General features: G+C 49.9%; 1 protein-coding gene and 1 long non-coding RNA gene across 3 annotated transcripts in view; both read right to left on the bottom strand.

Annotated features, from left to right (window-relative positions):
- The window catches only part of Myo61F (unconventional myosin 61F), a 138,291-nt gene that overhangs the window by 73,583 nt on the left and 38,753 nt on the right, over positions 1–25,955 (bottom strand). The window lies entirely within an intron of this gene.
- Positions 1,005–2,836, bottom strand: LOC140216347 (uncharacterized). Its single transcript, XR_011892991.1, has 2 exons — positions 2,489–2,836; positions 1,005–1,274 (listed from the first exon to the last, which is right to left on the bottom strand). It is a non-coding gene; the product is annotated as an uncharacterized lncRNA (long non-coding RNA).

Here is a 25,955-nt window from a genome sequence, read left to right as displayed (position 1 = left end):
GCTGTCGGTCGACGCGAGCCTTGCGTCGCTCCTTGATGCGGTGTCAGGGCAATTTCTTTGGTTACAGCGTCACGCACAATCGCGACCGCAGCTGACGCCGGCTGCAAGGGGGGAAAGGCTCCAGCAGTAGCGTCCGAGTATGAGCGCCATACAGGACACACGACCGCAAGGTGACCATCCCCGTAACGCCGACAAGGACGGTCACATCCGTCGCTTTCGTGGCCATGGACACCACAACGGCCACAGAACGCTGCGGTGCACTGTGCACGGTAGTGGTCGCTGGAGCCGCACCGACGACACACGCGTTGCAAGCCACGGTAGTCAAACGTCAAACCATGATCAGAGACTCGCAGATAATTGGGGACAGGGGTTGTGGTGCTCATTTCCATCCGAACGAAGCGGGTGCCGGTGAGCACGCCACGTCGACCGCTCATAACACCAGCGTTGACAGACAGAACTTTGCCGTATGGTGATAGTGCCTGGACGAGGAATTCGTTCGGAACGAAGGACGGCAAGAGGAGGCCGGTTACGTTGGCGACCTGTGGGCCCACGGGAATGACAGGACAACGCTCGCCACCGATGACAAGGCAGCCAGCATCGACGATTTGAGCCATGGAAGCCATACTCTTGACGTTGACTTGGAACGCAATAGACCTGAGAGAGGCCAACTATTGAGTCCGTCGCGTCGACGACGGTCTCGGGACCATTCCCCGCAGGGATAACAACATCGAAGACCTGGGCCTTCGAAGGAGCCCACGGCACTGTAGGTGTCATGGCGTGAGAGGTGGACGCTCCTGACGTGAAATACGCAGGGACGTCAGCAGAAACACCATAGAGAAAGAAATTTCAACAAGAGCGGACACTCCCATAGAGCCCAGCGGCCGAATTGACTGTAGCACACCAAGCGGATGTTGTTGACTCCTTCCGGTTTCGGTTTTGGGAGCGCGCGTTTTGAACACCAGTTGGTACACGCCGCGCCGGCTCCGCTGCTCGGCGCGGCACTCTTCTTTTTTTTCGCTTCTGCTGAACCTCGCGTGGCCTTGGCGTGGAATCGTTTCATTATTAAGTAGAAATGATTGCGATTGACCTTTACAAGACTGCGCCGAATCTGTCAGGTGCAATTTCATAAAGAAAACGAAAGACGTCTTCTGAAATGATGAAATGTTTATTTTGCTCTATATAAATGCTCGTTCCGGGCTTCTGCATTCATCCAAAGTTGTGGCACCAGGTAAGCAGCAGTCATTGCCGTACGATGCTCCACCGGATGCTATCAGCTGAAAGAAAGTAAATTACAAGCATGTGTCATTTCGGTATATTGACCTAACAGGAGTATTGCGTGTAGAGGCGAAACGTGCGTAAGTGGTGAATGAGCGGCATTACAGATAAATTCACTTTTACGTACATTTCGCAGCAAAGACTCCTCCCAAACAATGCCATAAAATCTGAACATCCGATTTTCAAGCACCCCTCCTTTCCCGGGCATTATTTCCTGAACTTTAAGTGCACAAATACACGGGTGACTGCGCGTTTCCAAAACAACTTGGCCTCAGTCGACACGATGGTACGCCAAGTACACAAAGGTGGCTACAACACAGGCTCAGCCAGACCATGTTACACGCTCGCAGAATGCCTTCTAATCGCACTCAAGTCAGACTCGTGGGTGCAAAGCCCGTTTTCAGTCGCTCAGAATACATAAATCTCATGTTCATGAGCTCCTCCGTGTTATCTTTTACGCGTCCTGCCGGCGCATGCAACACTCCCGTGTTATCACTCTCGGCAATCGCTCGTCGCGGTTTCGAGAAGCGTGAGTACCGAAATAAGGTATATGTTGTTGCAGGGCTATAAAATGTTTCACAAACTTGTCCCACTAAAATTCAGTACACGCAAAACTAACTCACTATGGCCGGCTTGCTTTTTTGCTAACAGCTTCACAACCCCAGGCGCGGCGAGCAAGCCTCAAGATATCCCAAAATGTTACCAAATAAATTACAATACTTTTTCGGGTCAGAGAATGCGTCACGAACTTCTACCAGTAAGATTCAGTACATGCACGCGAAACTAACTGCGGCACACAGCCGAGCTGCTTTTCGCTAACTGCGCCACTACGCCGAGCGCGCCCACTGTGCTTGAAAAGTACCCCAAAAAGTAGCGAAATTAGTTACAATAATGTCTTGGGTCAGAGAAAGCGCCAAAACTTGTCCCGGTAAGATTCAGTACACGCGAAACTGCGTCACACGGCCAAGGTGCTTTTCGTCAGAAAGCCAGGTGCGGCGAGCGTGCCCAAAAACTACCGAAATAGGTTATAATTATGCTTGGGCTCATAGAAAGCGTCGCAAACATCTCCCAGTACGAGTAATTAACTCATATTAACTAGGCTTGGACTGCGGAGCTGTTTTTCGATAACTGCGTCACTATATAGGTTCAGTTTTGTGCAGTAAGCCTAAATGTGCTTGAAGTGCGTCGCAGACTGTCAAACAAGATTCCTCACCTTGCTGTAGTCCAGTAGAGCAGCGGTGCCGTGTCGAAATGCAGACGGAACACAAGAGAACGCCGGGAGCCCAAAAAACGGGCTACATCCAAAAGAGACGGGTCGCCGAGCACGCGAGCTTCACATGCGCAGCCGGCCTCGCTCACTCCTGCGGCTTGTCTGGCGCATGACGTATGCACGCGCGTCTGGCGTGCCGCTAGCTTGTTGCTAGGCAACGCAACAAAAAGTCGCAAAGTATAAGTTCATTTACACGCAAAACTTTCACTTTTAGTGGGAAGGAATAAAAAAAATAAAACGTTGTCTGGAAGTTCATTTCACATTCTTTTTTTCTGATACTCGCGTCAACTAACGGATGGTGTCGAAACTAGGCGTCACGTGTCCCCTCTTGTTGAAGAAACCAACATCGACACCGCAGATTACCACAGTTTGGAGCCGAATTCAAGGTGCAGCACCGCTTGGAAACCATGACAAGGAACCGCCTAGCCTGCTCTAAGTACTATTCTCTATTTCTATCAACGTTTTCTTCAACGCTTGCGGCAATTGTTAAGCTTAAGTACTGTTTTTAACAAGTTCAATATTAAGCATGATTCTTTTTACTTAATCACGACTACATTCTTGTTGGAGACAATGTGTGTAAAATAAAGTAGGCTAATATTGTGAACGGTGCTTCGTTTCCGGAACTTATAGACACCCACATTCTTCACAGCGAAGCTGTTAGCTTCAAGTTGCTTGAGATTCTTCCGTGTTTGCGTGCGCGGTGCTCTCTCACACACACACACACACACACACACACACACACACACACACACACACACACGCACACGCACACGCACACACACACACACAAAAAAAAATTACAGGGTCTCTTAAGATCTCTCGTAAGAGACAAACGGAGAAAGCCTACTCTTCCTCCTCTTATCATTCGCCTCTTCTCTTTCGCTTGTTTCTTTTAGTCATTACTGCTCACTACTAAGTTTTAGTCATTTATAATCAACTGTGGTCATTGCAAGCCATCGTTAGACATGTCTGTCATATCATAGTCATTACAAGTCATTTCAGTCATTATTAGTCATTACTTGTCATTACGAAGCATTTTTGGTCATGTATAATCAATTGTTACAATTCGTCGTTAAACATATTGGTCATTTGGCAGTCATTAGTAGTCATTACAAGTCATCTCAGTCATTATTAGTCATTACTGGCCATTACTAAGCATGTTTAGTCATTTCTAATCAATTGTAGTCGTTACAAGTTGTCGTTAGACATATTGGTCATATGATAGTCATTACTAGTCATTACAAGCCATTTCAGTCATTATTAGTCATTGCTGCTCATTAGTAAGCATTTTTAGTCATTTGTAATAAGTTGTGGTCATTACAAGCCGTCGGTAGATATATTGGTCATTTCGTAGTCATTACAAGACATTAGTGGTCATTACTGCTCATTACTAGACACTTCTAGTCATTTCTAATCGATTGTGGTCATTACAAGCCGTCGTTATTCATACTGGTCATTAATAGTCATTACGAGTCATTACTAGTCATTACTAGTCATTATTAACCTCTACCAATCTCTATTATAACGTTATCATTCACCAACTGTCGCTATCAATCATTTTGCATTCTTTAATCTTTCTTCATATGGCGTGATGACGCTTCGGCGGACACTGCGGCGGGCACTCCGGCGGTCAAGTCTGCCGACACAAACTTCACCTTGAGCTTAGAAATGCTTTCGCCTTAATAAACGGCAGCTGGAAGGCTTTGAGTTTGAGTTTCTGCGTAATAGAATTATGTTTTCTCGTGTATTCGGATTGCAAGCCGATGCTATCATGTCCGCAGGTTGTGTGTAAGTCGTACTTTACGAATTTTCTTACGCATTTTACTTTGAGGAATTCAGTTAAATAACGCACTTGCGCTAGGCGGAAGGCCTACAAGAATGAGGATGTATGCTGTGCTAACGGTACTGCCAAGCCTGTAACATGCGGCGTGTTTCGCGCCCGTTTGGGTATAAAGCATGTCGTATTCCATGTAGATCAGGTGAAGTGCACGGCATATTGCGGTTTGGGAGCGAAGGACCTCACGCTTCCGCCATATCCTCCTCCTCCGCTTTCCTCCCCACGCTCTCTTCGCCATTGCAGTCTTTCATCCCCCGCTGCCCTCCGCGTTCGCTCATTCATCCTTCGCTGCGCTCGTTCGCTCGGTTACGCCGAGGGACGCCGACGCTAAACGCAGGAACGGACGCCTAAAAGAGTTGCGCTCTAAAAAACGCGAAACATTTTTCCTTTACTTCGAGGGAAGTTGATGCCATTGTCGTCATCGCTATCATCCACTTGGCCGGCCGTTTTTTCGCGCATTTCTAACACGTTTCCAATGCGAGGAGCAGGCGGCCCTGTCTTGCTACATACCGCGAGGTATAGCACCAACGCTTGCCGCGGCGCTGCCCACGGGTGTATAATTAACGTAACGACAACATCGTAAATGGGTGCGCGAGCCAACGGTTGTTATGAAACAGCGCCGACAGAAACGTAACGCAAGTAACGCAATAGCGAAGACAGCGCCAAGCAACGCTATTAACTAACACAGAAACGCAAGCAGAATGGCGAAAACAGCTCAGGAACCCGGACCGCGTACAAGCAGCTTGAGTAAGCAAACGCGAAAAGAATAGGGGAGCGGCGCTTATACACAAGCGACACACAGAAGCACTTCTGCAGGGCTCTTTTTTTTTTTTTTACAATGCAAAATAGCGAGAACGAAGCTGCGGAGGTCTCTCTATACCTCAGCTCTCCCTGCCTGCGGAAGCGTTGTATTCCTTTGAAGAAGAGGTTGCCGCCGCCAAACGCAGCCTCCAAAAGCTCCGGAAGGCGTAATCCAAAATAGAACGCCTGTGTGCTGCGCGAAGCAGCAAAATCCGGACGCGCCACTGGAGCCGGGAGCGAAAGGAGCTCAATAAAAAAGACGCATACACACAAACTGCGTGGGGCGGCGGGACAGTCAGTTTCGAGGTGTTTCTCGGGGAGAGGAGCTCCTGGAACTGATGTCGAAAAACGCAAGCTGAGAAGGCGACGAGAGGGAGTAGAATATAAGGGTGAGAGAAGGCACGAGAGGAACAAGAAGAAGAATAAAAGGAATCGCAGAGGCTTACTAGCATCACTAGCCATGTAGGCGAGTAGCAACGGGTCCGGTTGCAATGATCGTCGAGGACTAACAGAGTGACGAGGGCACAACGACGATATAAAATAAGGGTGGCGACGGCGCGACAGAGACAGCAACAACGACAATGGACGTGGGTAACGACGACAGTGACAACGACATTGATAATTAGAATGACAACGATAATGACAAGGACAATGACAACGCCGAAAGTCCTGAGACTGTATACAGTTCAGCGGAAACCGTATGATGATGAGCACGACGATGACACCTGCGGCAAGCGCAGTGCTAACGGCATGATGCACACTCGACAGCTATCGCTACAAAAAAAGGTATGGGCAACGGAACTATAACTTCGGAAAGAGTACAGTCGAGAAAGAAGTACAGCAGAGCGAGGAAGCGGTGACAAACGCGCGAGTTGAAGAGTTGCGGCATCTGTTAGCTCAGACAAGACCGCGGCAGCGGAAAGGTTTCTTTGAAAATAAAAAAAGAAGCGAAAGAAAACAAAAACGGGGCCGTGTGAAAAAGGGGTTCGTCCGAAAGTAAGGCGGCCCGGACGACACAGAGGCAGCGGATAGCAGGGGGAGGGGAAAGAGGGAAAGTATGTGAGGGGGAGAGCACAGGACGAGAGCACAATGCGAGAGAAAGCGGGAGACGCTGCTTGGCAAGCGAGACGACGCGGAATCGAGGAAAAGGGAGCGCTTGCGGCGACGTCGCCGCTGCACGCGAAGGTTGAACAAATAAAAGCGAGACGGTGTGTCGTGCGGCGAGGTGTACGTTGCGTAATCAGCGCACGAAGAGCTTTGTCGCCCTCCGGAATATACCACATCGCAGCTTTCTTAGAGAGGAGTCAGAAGTAAAAAAAAGAAGAGAACTGCTCATATACACAGGCCGCTCGAGCGTGGAGAATTTCGCTTACCCGTTACGAAGTGCCTCGTCAGCGAAAGTGCTCTCAAGTTTGGCGGCGCTAAGACGGGATGCGACGCGATTCGGCTTGGACTCCTCCTCTCCCCCTTGTTACGTTTCGCCTACAACGCGCGGTAATGCCGGCGCGGATGCAACGGACGCCGGGGCTTTGTTCAAAGCGGCGGACATTTTGGCCCGTCCGACGCCGCCGCAACGCCTGCCCGCCAAGCGTGTCCAGGCGTGTTTCAGTGCCACGTGTCTTCGTGTGTGCGTGTGTGTGTGTGTGCCCTCGCTTGTCAAAGCGCGGCAGCCGGGGAGCGGAGTTCCCCGAATGAGGAGCCTGGACGTCTCTCGGCTCAACTGTTCGCGCCGTCGTGTGGGTGAGGGTTGGCGATGCGTCACTACACTCGGTTCAGCAGGTCTCTCGGCCCGACAGTTCGCGCCGTCGTGGGGTCATGCTCCGCCGTCCCGTGACCTTCATCCCGTGACCTTCATCCCGTGACCTTCTCTTTTGGACCGCGACGCCGAGGGTATAAGAGCAGCTGCCCCCGGACGCCAGGAGAGAGGCTCCGATTTGTACTGTTGAGTTACGTGCTCTCCCGTCTCTCCACTTCGGTCGAACTGACCGGCCGCTCTTTTGCTATGTTAGAATAAACAAGTTGTTCTGTTACCAGTCTACTCATGCTTTGCCGGGACCTTCGGATGCTTCCAGTGCCCCAGGCCGCCAGGCCAACGCTACCCTTGGGGCTTGCGACCCATTGGCAATAACGGGCGTCAGCACCGAGACCCCATCAACTCGTGCCAGCGGTGCGATTCCAACATCTGGTTGCCAGCGGTGAGATCGCGACAACGGAGGCCAGCAGCGAAGAGATGCGGTTGACTGTATGCTGAGCAGCACAACGACCATCCGGGAGCAGTGCAACGAGCCCTGTGTGACGACTGGTTGCCTGCAGCGGAACGACTGCGCTGAAGTCTTGGCTGCAAGGTTTGGTGAGTGCGGGACTTTCTTCTTCTGAGTTTTGCCAGGCTTTTGTTAGTGTTAGAAACAGAGCTGGTAATTGTGGTTGTCGTTGCTACCGGGTTAGTTTGCGGCAAGACAATAGTAGGCAGTAGAGAAAGCAGCATTCAGAGCAGCCATGGATTTGAAGTCGTTGCGCAAACCGAAATTGCTGGAGCTTGCGAGAGAGTTGGGTCTGGATGTCTCAGACAAACTCAGAAAACCAGAACTGCTAAGGGCTATTCTTGAGTTAGAAGCTGAGGATGACGAGCTGTCGGAATGCCTTGAGACCATTGAGGAGAGGGAGACGGCAAAAAGACAGGAGCGTGAACTTAAAGAACAGAAAGAGAAACAGGAGCGCGAACGTAAAGAACAGAAAGAGAAAGATGAGCGCGAACTTAAAGAACAAAAAGAGAAAGAAAAAGAAGAGCGCGACCGTCAACACGCTTTGGAAATGAAGCGTCTCGAGTTAGAGATGGAACGCGCTCGTAATGGAAGTCAGGCACACGGTGCAGGAGAACGAGTATTGTTCAAAATGACTGACCTGATGCGGCCGTTTAAGCTTGGAGAGGACATTGGTTTGTTCCTGGTTAACTTTGAGCGAACGTGCGAGAAGCAGGGGTTCTCTCGGGAAACGTGGCCACAGCGCTTGCTCACTTTGCTACCCGGCGAGGCGGCCGACGTAGTCGCTCGCTTGGAGAGAGAGGAGGCAGAGGATTTCGACAAAGTGAAATCGAGTCTGCTAAAAAAGTACCGGCTGTCAGCGGAGGCGTTCCGTCGGAAGTTCCGGGAAAATGAGAAAGGCAGAAGTGAGTCATATACAGAGTTTGCCTACAGGCTTATGTCAAACATGCAGGAGTGGCTCAAAGAAGAGAAAGCGTTTGGTGACCACGAGAAAGTTCTGCAGTGTTTCGGGCTAGAACAGTTTTATAGTCGGTTACCTGAGAACGTGCGGTACTGGGTCTTAGATAGGCCAGACGTTAGTACGGTGGCTAGAGCCGCTGAGTTAGCCGAGGAGTTTGTGACGCGTCGGGCTCGTGGAGCTAAGGACGGTCAAAAGGGTGAATTTGGCTCCAAGTTTGAGAGGCCAAAGTTCACGCCCATGAGAGCAAAGGGGGACACACGTAGTGCGGATGCGAGTGAAAGCAGTCCGACCGAACGTAAGGAGACGGCGGCAACCGAAGCCGAACGCAGAAAGCGGTTCGAGATGAGGCAAGCGCGCGTTTGTTATACGTGCCAGAAGCCGGGTCACTTTTCGGCGCAGTGTCCAGAAACAAAAACACAAGTCGTGTTTTTGTCTATATGCAGCACTGACGAGAACATGAAGCTTCTCGAGCCTTACATGCGAGACCTCCTCGTGAACGGGAAAGAGTGCCGAGTGCTTCGCGATTCCGCAGCTACAATGGATGTAGTTCACCCCTCTTACGTAGAACCCGATATGTTCACGGGCGAGTGCGCATGGATCAAGCAAGCAGTGGAAGCTCATAGCGTGTGTCTGCCGGTAGCAAAAGTGCTTATTGAAGGACCTTTCGGAGCACTTGAGACGGAGGCCGCAGTGTCATCTATGCTGCCCCCCCAGTACCCGTACCTATTTTCGAACAGGTCCGATCACCTCCTGCGCGAGAAGGGGCTTTTGTTTGGTGAGGCTAGCGTTCAGGCCTTAACCAGATCGAAGGTTCGGGAGCTCGCTGCAAAGGCGGTAGTTGCGGGGCCGACGTTGTTGAACGATGAGAAAGGGTCAGAGGCGCAGCAAGCTGGTATTCAGAGCACGCCCGAACAGAATAAAATTGAGCCTGTAGCGTTAAAGGCAGCAGATACTGGAGAGGAAATTCCCGACACGGGAAAGTTAGAAGAGCTGTCTCCAGATTTGCTCATCGCGCCTACGTCAGACGGACTTAACAGGTTGCTAAAAGTCAGCCGCTCGGCTTTGATAGCCGAGCAAAAGAAGGATGGCAGCCTAGAAAACATACGCTGCATTATCAAGGAAGGTATCGCCAAGAAAAATGCTCGCTTTGTGGAAAGAGGTGGGGTCCTGTACCGGAAGTATCTAGACCGCAGAGGAGTGGAGTTCGATCAGCTGATCGTGCCTCAATGCTATCGTCAGGATCTGTTGCGCTTGTCGCATGGGGGTTCGTGGTCCGGACACCTAGGAGTTAAGAAAACTAAGGACCGTCTCTTACAAGAGTACTATTGGCCAGGGTGTTTTCGGGACGCAGACCACTTTGTGAAGACATGCGACACCTGTCAGCGGGTGGGCAAGCCAGGGGACAAATCGAGGGCGCCGTTGAAGTTGGTACCTATCATTACGGAGCCTTTTAGACGGCTCGTTATTGATACAGTGGGACCTCTGCCGGTAACAGCCACGGGGTACCGACACATTTTGACTGTGATCTGCCCAGCGACAAAGTTCCCTGAAGCAGTGCCGCTTAAAGAACTCAGCTCAGTTGAGATAGTCAATGCACTACTGTCCATATTTGCGCGAGTTGGTTTTCCTGCAGAAATCCAGTCAGATCAGGGTACAGTGTTTACTAGCGCTTTGACGACAGCCTTTCTCGAAAGGTGCGGGGTAAGGCTGTTACACAGCTCAGTGCACCACCCCCAGTCGAATTCCGTTGAGAAGCTCCACTCCGTCATGAAGCGCGTGTTGAGAGCATTGTGTTTTGAACATCAAACTGACTGGGAGCTGTGTCTGCCTGGAGTGATGTTTGCTTTAAGAACCGCGCCGCATGCGGCTACGGGGTTCTCGCCAGCTGAGCTGGTGTACGGTCGCTCGCTGCGATCTCCGCTTCGCATGCTTCGAGAATCATGGGAAGGCAGGGGCGACGACCCAGTCGTGGTAGAGTACGTGCTTAAGCTCCTCGAACGCTTAAGAAGGGCACAGGAGTTGTCAGGTGAAGCAATGGCAGAGGCCCAGCAGAGGGCCAAGGTTTATTATGATCGGACAGCCAGGGCCCGTCGTTTTGAGGTGGGCGATGAGGTCATGATATTGCGCACATCGCTAAAGAACAAACTCGACGTGCAGTGGGAGGGCCCAGCACGGATTGTTCAAAAACTGTCGGACGTTAACTACGTGGTGAGTCTGCCAGGAAAGCGGAAAGCACAGCAAGTTTACCACTGTAATCTGCTCAAACCCTATAAGCAACGGGAAGCAGTGGTGTGCATGATGGTAAACGTGCCCGAAGAGCTTCCGGTCGAGCTTCCGGGACTAGGCTCAGTGACAAACAGGAAAGACACCGATCAAGTCATTAGTGACTTAATAAGTAAAGCATCGCTGTCGCCTGAGCAGAAAACCGAACTACACCAGCTCTTACAAGAGTTTCAAGGTCTGTTCTCTGAGAGGCCTGGTAGGACTTCTGTCCTTACTCATGACATAGAACTTACCTCCCCAGAGCCAGTACGATCCAAGGCGTACCGGGTGTCACCCCGCCAGAGCGATATTATGGAGGCTGAGGTAAAGAAAATGCTACAGCTCGGTGTTATTGAAGCGGGTGAGAGTGATTATACCTCCCCTTTGATTTTAGTTGAGGTACCGGGCAAGGAACCTCGTCCTTGCGTCGACTACCGCAGGCTTAATTCCATCACTAAGGATCAAATTTATCCGATCCCTAACATCGAGGAGCGCCTTGAGAGAGTGAGTAGCGCTCAGTTTATTTCCACCCTAGATCTTGTCAGGGGTTATTGGCAGGTTCCACTTACAGAAGAGGCTAGTAGGTATGCGGCGTTCATTTCACCAATGGGGACATTCCGTCCTAAAGTTTTGAGTTTTGGTTTGAAGAACGCGCCATACTGCTTTTCAAGCCTCATGGATAAAGTGTTGCGGGGACAGCAAGAATTCGCTTTACCGTATCTAGACGACGTAGCGATATTCTCCGCATCCTGGCCTGAGCATATGGCGCACTTGCGGGCAGTGCTAACCCGCCTGCGCGATGCGGGCTTGACAGTCAAGGCTCCCAAGTGCCAGTTAGCACAGGCCGAGGTTGTCTACCTCGGACACGTGATTGGTCGGGGTCGTCGCCGCCCCTCTGAAATAAAGGTGGCCGCTGTGCGAGACTTCCCGCAACCGCGCACGAAGACCGATATTCGGTCGTTCTTAGGTGTCGCCGGCTACTATCAGAGGTACATCCCCAGGTACTCTGATATCGCGGCTCCCCTAACGGATGCTCTAAGAAAGACAGAGCCGCAAACAGTCGTCTGGGATGAGACGAAGGAAAGAGCTTTTAGCGCCCTAAAGAGCGCCCTAACAAGCCAGCCTGTGCTACGATCGCCCGACTACACAAAAGGGTTCGTTGTTCAGTGTGATGCTAGTGAGCGAGGCATGGGCGTTGTACTGTGCCAACGGGAAAATGGAGAAGTAGAACACCCCGTCCTGTATGCTAGTCGTAAGCTGACGAGTCGTGAGCAGGCGTATAGCGCCACCGAGAAAGAGTGTGCGTGTATCGTGTGGGCCGTTCAGAAATTGTCATGTTACCTAGCTGGCTCGAGGTTTATCATTGAAACGGATCACTGCCCTCTCCAATGGCTGCAGACCATCTCTCCCAAAAATGGCCGCCTCCTGCGCTGGAGCCTCGCTTTGCAACAATATTCCTTTGAGGTGCGTTACAAAAAGGGGAGTCTCAACGGTAACGCCGATGGCTTAAGTCGAAGCCCCTAACGTGGGAATCAGCCTCAAAATTGCTTGTTACTGATGTTTTTCTTCCTGAGGCAGGATTTTTAACCTATTGTTTTTGTGTAGTGTTTCAAAGTGATGATGTGCTTTCTAGTGCAATTTTCCGATTTGTGGACGCGTTCTGAGTGCTGCTAAACTACTGTAAGGAACTAGGCAGCAGTATAAAAGGGGAAAGAGCCTGGCAGGGCTTAGTGAGGTTTGTGCCGTGCTTGCTGACTGAGCGGTTGACTTTCAGGCGTGGTTCTAACGCTTGCCGGAAACGAGAACAAAAATGTCAACTCTCCCGAAGTCACTTTGCAGTGTCCTGTGTGCACCTGAACGTGAGAACGAGGCCTTCTCTGTGCGCTGCGCTCAAGAAACGCCAAAGGACGCCCGACTTCGGTTATGAGCATCATCGAGCGACATCCCTCCGGACAGCGGATGCAGTCCCCTGACCATCGGGATCTCCTTCCCCCGGCGGGGCGGTCTGTTACGTTTCGCCTACAACGCGCGGTAATGCCGGCGCGGATGCAACGGACGCCGGGGCTTTGTTCAAAGCGGCGGACATTTTGGCCCGTCCGACGCCGCCGCAACGCCTGCCCGCCAAGCGTGTCCAGGCGTGTTTCAGTGCCACGTGTCTTCGTGTGTGCGTGTGTGTGTGTGTGCCCTCGCTTGTCAAAGCGCGGCAGCCGGGGAGCGGAGTTCCCCGAATGAGGAGCCTGGACGTCTCTCGGCTCAACTGTTCGCGCCGTCGTGTGGGTGAGGGTTGGCGATGCGTCACTACACTCGGTTCAGCAGGTCTCTCGGCCCGACAGTTCGCGCCGTCGTGGGGTCATGCTCCGCCGTCCCGTGACCTTCATCCCGTGACCTTCTCTTTTGGACCGCGACGCCGAGGGTATAAGAGCAGCTGCCCCCGGACGCCAGGAGAGAGGCTCCGATTTGTACTGTTGAGTTACGTGCTCTCCCGTCTCTCCACTTCGGTCGAACTGACCGGCCGCTCTTTTGCTATGTTAGAATAAACAAGTTGTTCTGTTACCAGTCTACTCATGCTTTGCCGGGACCTTCGGATGCTTCCAGTGCCCCAGGCCGCCAGGCCAACGCTACCCTTGGGGCTTGCGACCCATTGGCAATAACGGGCGTCAGCACCGAGACCCCATCAACTCGTGCCAGCGGTGCGATTCCAACACCCTGCTCTGTTCGTTCTTTATTGTTTCGTCAAGCTTGTCGGACGCCACTCGGACGCCGAGGAACTAGTACGTAACGCTGAAAAACAACACTTCGTACTTTCACTCGCTGCAGCAAAAGGCCAGGGCGCAGCCAATAGGCTGAAACGAATCTTCTTAGCACAACAATGACTACGCGACAAAGTATTTAGTTACTTCAAGAAGGTGCGTCCTTTCGTGCATAACGCCGCAATCTGCATTCTCCGTCCCCTGTAATGGGCGGCGTCTGCGGCACGTTAACTTCGCTTCGTTCACGGTTACGCATACGTAACTGCATTTTGAAGCATTCTCCCCATCGCATCGTTCCTAGTAGTTCGGAACCTTTGAAGTCGGCAAGAAGAATAAAAAAAGTTCGCATATACTAAGACGTTATCGCTAGGAGGCGCGTTCAACACGTGAATCGCTTCCCTCTGTTCTCCAATCGCTGCAAGGGAGGCATCGACCCCCGAGAATGCCAACTTTAACGCGCGCTGGCTAACGCGTCTCCAAGGTCCGCTGCGCGGTCACGGCCTGGCATCGCGCATATGGACGGGCGCGTACATAAGCATTCCAATCTGCGTGGGCTTCCCCCGGGCGCGCCTAAAAGCAATCGCGCCCAGGAAACGACCACTCAGCCGTGACACAGTTGAGAGTGCAGCAAGCGGGCGCGTTGCTCGAAGACGAGGGCTAGCCGCGTACCGCCGGCCCTGCGGGCTCTATGTATACGAGATCTGCCTCTTCTCTCTCCCACCGCAGCTGGCCATGAAATGCGAAAGGACAAAGGCCGCCGAAGCAAGCGCAAGGACCTCGACCCCCCCTCTCGCTCCATTCTTCAGCACGCAGATATACTGCACAATACGACTTGGCCGAGCGCAACCGTATATATACATACGCCACGTATGTGGTTAGCGACTCCTCGTGGTTAGAGACTCCCTCGGCTGCGTGACGTCGAAGGCTTGAACCTTGCGGTCGTCGGCAACCCACCGGTTCTTCTCAAGCATTCGCAGTCGGCCGCAAAAAAATTTACGGGACGCGGACTTTGCGAGAAGAACAACTTGTGTCCATCGTAGCCGGCCGCTCGTTCGCGTTGTTCCAAAAATGTAACTTCGGGCATAAATTGAACGCAAGCAGTGCGCTACATCGTTAAACGCCGGTCCTTAGGCGTGGCTGTCGTGCACTTGGCTGGCGCTCCAGCTGCTGGTGCCAGCTGAAGCTACGTCACTTTCCCAGATGCGTAAAACCACAGGTCGCCTGCATGCGAAACTATAGGCGATCGTGCATTCGCCAGACAGCAAGATTCGAACGCGCTGTACGCTCATGCCTTCCCTTTAAAGGTGGAACAAACTGTACAGTCGGCCACAAAAGTTTACGGGACACGGCATCTGCGAGGAAAAGAAAAACGACACCGACCAGAGCGCCTGGACCCGAATCCAAAGTGTCAGCGAGTAGTGGTCCTTGCGACCTACATAGTTAAGACATTAAATTACAAGCGTCATATGCCTTAACAAAGCAGAATGTCGGATTTCATGTGGAAATCGGGTCCCGTAGACTTTGTGGTCGACTGTACAAACGTTACATATAGAACGACGTTGCAAGCATCGTGGTGCAAAGAAAGAAAAACACTGAAAAGATCGTAGCGTGTATGTCGCCTGGGGCCACCTCGAAGAGCTACTCACGCTCGTGTAGTTTGCAATATTTACATAATAGGAAAGACTACGAATCTGTGCCACGTAGTCGATCAGTGCTGCTGTACAGCTTTCACAATGGTCTACATACGGCTGTGAAATGTTGCATGACGACGTTCATTTTTTCTTGCTTTAAGATACAACTAGGATGCGAAATGTTTCAATTCATTGAAGCGAAATGTTTTAATCCATCAAAGCGAGTGATGCTGTACAGCTGTCACAATGATCTACGGCTATAACAGTTGAATTCATAAACTGCGTCCGTTCCCGCGAATCTCCTGAAGTGTGTGGTATGCTCAACGGCACCAGTGAACAATGCATCGGCACGATGTAAAGCTCTGCCATTAATGTCATTCGAGGAGACACCTCACTTCCAAACGTATCCCCCTGTGACTATCAGAATTTAATATGCTACCGTCGCACCGTTGCAACAAAATACAGCAAACTCACCTCGGACACGGCTTCGCCGCCGCGCCAGCTACGCATTTTGTGTTGTCCCCTCGGTTAGGGATGAACGGAGCAAACAACGTTCTCCCCAGTAGTGCCTAGGCGAAGGCAAATCTCAAGGACCGAGAGTGCCTAGATTTCTCTCTCGCAACGACTGCCCATCCCGCATGCGCAAAAAGAGCAGTTAAATACATTGTTGATGTGCTCGTCAGTTGTAGTTTCCTTTATCTAGGTATTATAGGCGTTCTGTGGCCTGGCTACAAGAACCAGGCTGGTCCAACACTGTTTGGAAAAATATTGCGATAGCATTTATATGGAAACTCCAGGCGCATTTCTGCCGTCGGCGCCGCAGTGAGGTTCCGTATAAAGTCCAAGGGCAATGAAGTGGGGGGGGGGGGGGAGGGGGGCTGTATCTTGAAAGTCATCTGCGACGGGTTCAGAGTCTGCGCTGCGCTGTGTTTTCGCGGCTTAGTTCTCGTTGATGCGAGCGGCAGCACCAAGGTCAATTAACTCGCTGCTGCTGCCGTGTTTCCTTACTGAAGTATACAGCCTCACTGTAAAACAAAAAAGAAAGGAAAGGAAAGGCCGTCGCCATCGTAACTGTCACGTCTTACGGTAGGCACTTGAATGATCCCACGGCCATGAAGAAGACAAAAAGAACAACAGTAAGTGTGGAGAAAAGGGGCATGCGGGTTACAATAAGAGGGCGTATAACTACGTATGAAGTACGAGCTCGTGAGAAACAACGCAACCGACTCTTGTAAACTACAAGCAATCGCTGGTAAGACGATCGGCTTTTTTCACAATGGGTGAAACTGCTTCGGAACGGAGCCCGCGTCCGTCGCAATTCCATGGTGCGATTAGCCCGCCTCCGCAATGGCAAACAAGCGCGCTCGGAACGCTCGAAACAGCGTCTCGTCCGTGTGCGCATCGCCCCGAACCACGGAGGAGTGGCTCCTCGCGGATCCCACAACAGCAACAGGGCCTTGGAAACGTTGGCCTCGACGCCATGGAAAGCCTGGCTCCGGACAACACTCGAATTAAGTCGTGGGAGTGATCCCCGCGCGGGTTTCCGAACTGCGAAGCCTCACAATAGGCTATTCGCTTTCTCTCTCTCTCTCTCGTGAGGTCGATGAGCTTTTTCTCCAACGAGAAACCCTTGGGTCGACATATAGTAAGACCCTCTGGACTGTTTGTGAGCACCCGTTGGGCAGCTGCTCGAAAGCACCGAGGAAAGCGGCAACACGGGCGTATTTTACAATCAAGCTGCAACGCCTGACGTCACAAAGATGACGTCACCTGATGACGTTATTTGTATTCGTGACGACGAGACCTGCAGACGTGAATTAAAGCTTACTGGTATTTATGAATAACAGACTATCACTGGATGTATATATAATACAGGGTGTACCAGCTAATTTTAGCCAGAGTTTAAAAAATATGCGAATACCCTGTTTTCCTTTTCTTTTTTGTTCCGCATGACTGCTGTTTGCGAGATCCTTGCTTGTTAGTTGTTTTTTGTTGCCTTAAGTACTGCATAAGGCTGTGCCCTTTCTTTTGTGACTACTTTGTATCCCCCCTCTCTTAATACACCAACCCTGGAGCCTGTGAGGTATGCAAATAAATAATGGGGCGGCGTTTCAGTCACATTGTGCGTGGCCCAGAAAGATACTGTCAACAGGCGATGAAAAAAACAAGAATGATAGACGTAACGTTAATGAACAGGAAGACAGCGGTGTGAATGAGTAAGCAGACAGGGATAACCAATATTCTAGTTGGCATTAACAGGAGGAACTAGAGTTGGGCGGGACATGTCTAGACATTAGAGTAACAGAATTGGTGCGAAGAGAAGGGAAGTGCAGTCGAGGACGGCGGAGAAGCAGGTGAGGTGATCAAACGATGAGATTTGCAAACAAGGTGGAGTGGTCAGCATGCGCAAGACAGAAGCAATTGGTGATTTCTGAGAAAGCTCTCTTCGTCATGCACTGGACATAAATGTGCTGATGACAACGATACTGCCTTCAATTTACTCAACAGGTAAGATTAATATAGACGTGGTCAAGTTTTCAAAAGTTACGTAGCAAAGGCTATTCTTCGAAACGCGTGAGTGAGAAAGAAGAGTCTCAACGTAGAAGTCTAAACTTTTTTGCCTGTAGCTACGCCTTTCTGTTTACGAACAAGCAGTCTGTTTATTCGCGACTCCAACTAAATGCTCGCCCTCTAGCGGCCGCGTCGAGGACCAGCCTATCTAGGTTCCGCCGCAAGTTCTCACATTACGGCGTGCACTGCAACGTTGTCTCGTAATTCTCAAATCGTAGTGATACCACAGAGCACAAGCCCGAAAAAGAGAAGAAAAAACGGATGTCGAAAGAATTTTGCTGTGTACCAATTATGGCGCGTCATCGCGGCGGAAAGGCCGTGATTCATCATTTCATCGTTTCCCGAAAGTAGCAGACGACGCGCAACGGAGGGTGACAACGGATGAGAAACGTGCGCATTGGGAAAAAGGTGACTGACCACAATGGTGGTTTGTTCGAAACACTTCACTCAGGGCAACTTCTCTATCACCGGTGAGTAGACCATTGCTTTCTTTTTATATCTATTAGATATATGATGCTGGCGTTTCAAATTGCGGAGTGTACTTTGCTTGGGCAGATGCTTTAATAAATTATTGATGTATGCTTAAGCTTCATTTGGTTTGGTTACATTAGTCTTTTGCCCCGGCATCAGTGTTACTATATACGATGCTTTAAAAGCAGCAGGGATATTCTCGCGAATGTACTTTTGTCCGCAGGAACCTAACTAGCTCGGAAGGTCTGAAGCTGATCGTGACGCCTACCGCGAAGCGACATATCGTTTTGATATGTTTAGTTCAGCGATGTATATATAAAGAGGATGCTGTTTTCTCATTCAGCGCGGTGAGTTGTCAGTTTATTAGCGCGTAAGAAATTTAGACGCAACTGCAAACAGCGCTTACTGTTCCAGATTTGGAGCATTCGGTCTGGGTTTGTCTTCCGACACTGCGCACACAGCCAAATCTCATTACAACTGGCTCGATTCGTTTCCAAGTCATGCATTTACACTAATACACGAATGCACGTGACATTCCTCAATAGAAAACCCTCGCTAAATTTCTAACACCTATTGGAAGAAACGCAACTTGGTCCGATTGGTTATTTACTTCTCACGTTTCACCGCGATTTGAAAATTCCTACGAGCGTCGGGTGTTTGCTGTGTTACTAAGCGCGGGCCCTACCTCGAACACTGCGTATGCTGCGAGCACGAACAAGCACCGATCATCAGACGCGGACTACCTTATCACACTGATTATATAACTGTAAAGAGAAAGGTGCATCCCGACTTTGCTTTTATCCCAAGACACACTGACCATGTAATCGAAAAGATTTTTGGCCTCGTTCCATCAGCGCATGATATCCGCATTTACCTTCTGAAAGCACGAAAGACGGTACTGCCTATATACTGTGGGATGTTAGATTTGCTACAACACGAGTCACAGCGCGCAGTTGCCTGTGAAGGTCGAAAAACAGTCAGGTATATCGCACCTGCAGCGACAGAGCAACGCCTCGAACAAGTGCTTGTTCCTTTCGAAGGTCTGCCACACACAAACACTTCCTTTCTTTTTCTTTTTAAACATCCGGCTTACTTGAAAGGCTCTTTGTCTTTAAAGAAGACCGACGCGGCTTGCTAGGCAAGCCGGCCGCTTGCACGCACAGCGCAGCGATTTCGGCGATTTCGTCGCTGAAATGCTTGAGACTAATAAAAAAAGAAGGCATAATCAGCAGCAAGGGCACTTTCGGCTTCGACGAAACGCCTCGATTCTACGTCACAAACGAGAAACTTGAGCACAGCGCCAAGCGGAAGAGCCGCCGTGAGCCTGGTTGTCGTGGCCACCTTTGTTTACTTTGGACATAAGTCGGCCAGCGCAAGTAACGCATTCTGGAGTAGCCAGCAGCCATGAGTCAAACGAGTGCCGGTCTATAGGACCGTGCCATCGCGCCGCGATATGTTAAACTCATGTTCTTTTTCTTTCTTTTTTTTTCCTTTTTGGCAACGTTCACAGTTGTTTCGGCACTTCGACTCATGGCGTCGCTGCAAAGCAACGCGAGAGAAACAATAGAAAAATGTGACCCGAACCGACATTTTCGTTCCCGAGAAGAACGAGTCGTGGCGTAGAGATACGTCCCGATCGCGAGACAGCTTCGTTCGATGAGTGCAAGTCGCGTGATCACGTAATCCCGTCGTGTAGCACCCACAGGCCAACCACATTTATACCCAGTCACATTTTTTTTCCGCGTATCAAGAAAAAAGGGAAAAAAGAAATCAGCTTCCAGGCTTCAGCGATTCCTCCGGCTCTCGCCGCCGTCTTCACAAGAACTTCTTTCGAGCTAGACACACAACGTCGTCCTCGACCGCCGCCGCCGGCGCCGCCGCCGCCATCATCATCATCATCATCATCATCATCATCTTATGTCCCCCGCACAGGACGAAGGCCTCTCCCAGCGATTTCCAATTATATCTGTCTTGCGTTAGCTAATTCCAACTTGCGGCTTCAAATTTCCTAACTTCATCACCCACACCTAATTTTCTGCCGTCCTCTACTGCGCTTCCCCTCACTTGCCCGTCAATACTATTCTTCTAAGTATTCTTACATGCACGGACAACACATCCCGCATTGTCAGTGTCGCGCCCTAAACCTAGCACAAACTACCCGACGTGAAAGTACGGTGATAACGCAGTGGTTAGCGAGCCCAGCTCTCACAATGACGCAAGGGCATGAGTCGGAAACCCCGGTGGCTCCGAAGTTACCGCCCACCATCAAAACAAGCAACGCAAGCTTGCTGCGGAGGTTACGATAAGGTGTGGCGTTCACTCAGCGCTGTATTCCTACCGCTTATCTGCCATGCGGGCAATTCGGACTGCGAGATACCCGAGACTGCAGAACACGTGTTGTGCATCTGCACGCGATACGCTGTGCAAATACAATCGCTCTCAAGGTTCATCAGTCACCCTTCGACTGAAAAATGTTCTATTCTGGGACCTATAGGAAGGACGATCGTAGTCGGCGATATTCTCTAAAGGCTTTTATCAGACTCTTGCAAGGAAGTGGTTTGGATTTGAGACATTGAAGAGCCTTCGTTGTTTAGTTTCATTCACCGCCGGACGTATTCGTCCCCGTCAGCAGTTTTATCTCTCTCTCTTTTTTTACTCCCATTTTCCTTCTACAATGCCGAATAGCGGGTCAGAACACTGATTCCGGCCGATCTCAGCTTTTTCTATCATAATAAACGTCTCCCTCCCGGTGGTTGTTTTTTACAAAGTTTCGTTTTTCTTCGCCGTGTGGCCAGGATGAATCTGAGGTTGAGATGACCAGTCAAAGTTGTCAAAGTGCCCTCGCGACAAGTTAGGACATTTCAAGCAGACGAGTGCCGCGCGCAGATTACACGAAGGCAATCGTGTCCGTAAAGTGTCAGGCTGTCGCACGGCGCGGAAACATCCGAAATTTTCAAACGGAATCCCGCGCGACCTTCCTCTCGAGGGAACTGCGCTTCCAGCCAGAGAAAGTCCAGGTCACACGCACGAATGCCTCTATGCGTAGGGCGCACTGCCTACCTGCAACGTCACCGATTATGGCGTGTGACTTCCGTAGATCATCCAATGATCGAAGAATGCGCAATGCCGTCAATCGAAGTGCGCCGCGCAGCAAAGGAGAAAAGAAGAGAGAGAGAGAGAAAGGAAAGAAGGAAATTGGGAGAAAAGGAGGAGGGCGGGTCGTGACGTAATCGTGAAGTGACCTTTGGGCTATATTTCATGGGGGAAGACAGGGAAGGAATGTCACCTGCGGACGCTAATCGAGGCAAATGGGGGAGACTGCCTCCGTTGGCAGTGAAGATCGCGCGCCTGCTCGCAGCATGGAAAATAGAGACTTCAATTTCTCCTTTGTCCTCTATATAATAATAATAGTACAGTCAAATCTCGTGATAACGAAACGGCATATAACGAAATAATGGATATAACAAACTAAGTGAAATTCCTTTTGAATTCACCATAGTGATTCACGTTGCAGTGCATTTAATAATGGATATAACGAAGCAATTCTGGCTTCCCCTTCAACTTCGTTATAACGAGGTTTGACTGTAAACCACTTCAAAGAATTCTCGCAGTAACACTCGTCCTACAGAGGCGCCCTATACAACTTACAGTGCGAAATCAAACTTGGAATGATGCCCGGTGAGCTAGGGGCCCTTTAACTGCTGTCGCGGTTCAGCCGTGAAAGGATCAGCGAAACACGCGAACCAAGACTGATCGTCAGCGCCGTGTTTGACCAGCCGTGCGCTCCCCCCACCCCCCCCCCACTCCGACGAACACTCGATCGCTTCCAGTTCCATCATTCCTCGCTTGTTGACGCGCCGCATCCCATCAACGCGTAAAACCGACAGGGGACCGTTTACACAACGGCCTTTAGTTCCCGAAGGCCGGCGCTCGCTCTCGTTAACGCACGCGCGCGCTGGCACACGCGTATGCAAATTGCGCGTGCCAAGTGCGATAGCCGCACGACGGGTCGCTCTCGTAATAGCCGCCGGTGATATTTTAGGCAGGGCTCCCACGGCGCGCGGTTGGCGCGCCCTCGCCCGTAGTGAGAGAGAGAGAGAGAGAGAGAGCAAGGACAGTCGCCCATAGAGTTTCCTGCAAAATATTACCAGAGGGAACTCTGGCGCTAGTGCATACGGCAGCTGCAGGCATGCCGTCTTAACTAGCGCGGGAACGATCGCTAGTATACGTAGATTTGTATAAGCTTCATACTTCTGGCTTCAAACGGCTTTACTGTCACTTTGCGAGTCGGTTATTTTTTCAACACAATGTGGCGTTAAAAAATAAAACAAGGTCGGCGCTTGCGCGCACACATTTATTGTCTCCTGCGTTTAGAGAAATAGAGGACTAGCTTCGAAACTTGGGCCGACAAAGGCACATGAAGCGTATATAGTGAATGAGGCTGCAAGAACGTCTGAAATCACAAGAACGAAGGGTGAGACATCATTTCTTGGAAGGTCGCAGCACCATGAGTTCGCCCTATAGTAACTTTAGCAGGAAATTATACGTCGCTCAACGATCAGTCATTTTGGCCCGCCGAGCGTTACAGACTCGTTCGCTGCGTCGATCGCATTCGAGTGACCGCTGCACGCGGTATCGCTCAGTGCGTTTTTCTTTCTTTTTTTCGCGCGCACCAAATGGGAAAGAAGGTGCATTCTCGCACGGCGCCCGCCGCGCGATGATATAGTGCACGGCGTACAGCTCCTTGCCAGGGACTAGACTATTTCAGAATATCACGGATATATCCGTAAATTTAGTAAAGGATGGATGGATGTGTGTTGTTTAGTGGCGCAAGGGCCAGGTGTGGCCAAAGAGCGCCATGACTGGTAATGATGTGTTAAGCGCTGATTGGTGAGTCAAGATGATGGGGTGTAGCATGGCTGTAAAGTGGCCTAAAATTAATCGCTATCGTAGAAGCATAAAGTGATATATAGGTATAAAATTATGACAGTGATACGTGGAGTGGTCTCTGGGTATAGTAGGAGTGATAAGTGATCATGGGGCTAAAATGTATGAATATGGAAATAGCACATATGTCTCCTTAAAGCCTTTGAGCCCAAAGGCTGGGAGGCAGGTGCTTTCTTTCAATGCAGCTACCGCAGCAGAAACCTCTGTTAAGAGGCTGTGCTACGGGTTTCCTGGGGCTATAATATGAAAACTATGTACAGCCTTTAAAAATTGAAACAGTGATTGATGTTTAAAGAAAGGTTCCATACCTATAATCATTTGGGGATGAAGTGGAGTTTGTTGCCGGTGAGGTAATGGAAAATGCTTTTTTCTATTTGCATCTAATTCTCTGCATTGCATCAGGATGTGAAGCACGGTAAGTGGCTCGCCACACTTATCACACATGGGTGGATCACCACCTGACAAGAGGTATGCGTGTGTGCTGTACGTGTGTCCTATTCTAAGTCTGCAAAGTATTACTTCCGTGCGGCGGTTCTTGGATACCGGCGGCCAGTTGCCAAGATATGGCTTGATGACATGCAGTTTATTTTCCGTTTCTTTATCCCACAACCGCTGCCAGAAAGCCCTGAGCGTTTTCCTTATGGAGGGCTTAAGGTCCATTACAGGGACAGTCGTGGAAGTGTCTGCAGCGTTCGCGTGGACGGATGTGGCTAGCTGGTCAGCCAACACGTTTCCTTCAATCTCGCGGTGCCCCGGCACCCAGCATAATACGATATGCTGCCTGGACGCATAGGCGGTGCATAATGCTGAATAGAGAGATACAATTATAGGATTTTGATATTTCTTCACAGTTTTCAATGCGTTTACGACGCTCAAAGAGTCTGTATATATAACTGCCTTTGGGATATTTAGTTCTTTAATGTGTTTAACGGCAGCCAATATGGCGTAGGCCTCTGCTGTAAAGATACTTGTGCTCGTGTGCAGAACACCGGTATCCGAAAAGGATGGACCGACTGCTGCGTAAGATACGCCAGAATTACACTTTGATGCGTCTGTAAAGAATTCAGGACAGGAGTATTTGTGTTGTAATTCCAGGAAGTAGTTTCGTATATGCGCGAGAGGAGCGCGCTTTGTAACAGTTATGAAGGATGTATCACACTCTATTTGTTGCCACTGCCACGGTGGGGGCCGTATAGCAGGGGACATAAGGTGGTATTCAAGCAGGGGAACCCTTGTTTCTTCAGCTGTGTCTCTAACACGCAGTGAAAAAGGTTGTGCGACTGTGGGTCGGTTGCGAAAAAGTTGAGAACTGTACAAATCATTTATAGTGGAATACGCGGGGTGCTCACTGTTTGCGTTCACTCTCAGAAAATACATGAAAGACGAGTATGTTCTCTGCAGATTAAGAGACCACTCATCCGATTCAACGTACAGGCTTTCCACTGGGCTTGTTCTAAAAGCGCCTGTGGACAGGCGAATTCCTAAGTGGTGGACAGGGTCTAGCATCTTTAGAGCAGTTGGAGTAGCCGACTGGTAAACTATGGCTCCATAGTCTAGTCGTGTGCGTATAAGGCTTTTATACAAGTTTATGAGGCATTTTCTATCACTGCCCCAGGTTGTGCGTGAGAGAACCTTTAAGATATTCATTGTTTTCATACATTTGTTTTTAAGATGCTTTATGTGCTGTATAAAAGTTAATTTCGCGTCTAAAATTATGCCTAGAAATTTATGTTCCCTGTTTACAGGCAGACGCGCATCATGCAACACAATTTCAGGATCAGGATGCAGGCCTCTTTTTCTAGAGAAAACGACACAAGTGCTTTTTTGTGGGTTCAGTCTGAACCCGTTCTCATCAGCCCATTTGGAGACCTTGTTAAGACCAAGCTGGACCTGTCGCTCACAGATTGCGAGAGAACTTGACTGAAATCCTATCTGCACATCGTCAACATATGTTGAATAAAAGATGTTATGCGGTATGTGTAGACGGAGAGAATTCATTTTTACTATAAATAGCGTGCAGCTGAGCACCCCACCCTGCGGCACTCCAGTCTCCTGTACAAATTTCCGTGACAAAACATTGCCCACTCGAACACGGAATGTGCGATTAGCCAGATAACTTTTGATAACATTGAACATATTACCACGTATACCTAAGTGTGAGAGGTCTCTCAACATCCCAAACCGCCACGTAGTATCATAAGCTTTCTCCATATCAAGGAATACAGATAAGAAAAACTGCTTATGGACAAAAGCTTCACGGATGCGTGCCTCGATGCGTATAAGCTGGTCACTGGTAGATCGTCCCTCCCGAAACCCGCACTGGTATGGGTCGAGCAAATTGTTTGATTCGAGGAAGTGTAGTAGGCGACAGTTAATCATTTTTTCGAAAACTTTGCAGAGGCAACTTGTTAATGCTATGGGTCTGTAGCTTGATACAGAGGAAGGATCCTTTCCTTGCTTTAGAATTGGAATTACAATGGCCTCCTTCCAAACAGAGGGGATCTCGCCGGAAAACCATATAACGTTGTAAAGGTAAAGGAGGGTTTTCTGTGTTTCGGATGGTAGTTGTTTTAACATATCATATATTACGCGGTCTGAACCTGGGGCGGATGTATTACAACAGTTAAGTGCTGCCTGCAGTTCTGCTATGCAGAATGGTTCATTGTACGCCGCACTTTTAGCAGATTTTGTTTCTAACTTTTGCTGTTCTATTTGCGTTTTGTACTTTAGGAAGGTTTCGGAGTAGTGTGAGGAGCTCGATATGTATTCAAAGTGTGCTCCAAGAAAGTTGGCTTGATCTTCAAGGCTTTCTCCGTGGCTATTTACTAGAGGTAAGCAATATGTTTGTTGCCCATTAACTTTCTTCACTCTATTCCAGACTTTTCTCTCAACTGTATAGGAGTTGATGCTTGATATGA

The sequence above is a fragment of the Dermacentor andersoni genome, chromosome 3 (assembly GCF_023375885.2).
Source record: "Dermacentor andersoni chromosome 3, qqDerAnde1_hic_scaffold, whole genome shotgun sequence".
In the NCBI taxonomy this organism is placed as follows: domain Eukaryota; kingdom Metazoa; phylum Arthropoda; class Arachnida; order Ixodida; family Ixodidae; genus Dermacentor; species Dermacentor andersoni.
Note: the sequence above shows the minus strand (reverse complement) of the source record. Positions and strands in the feature narration are given on the sequence as shown.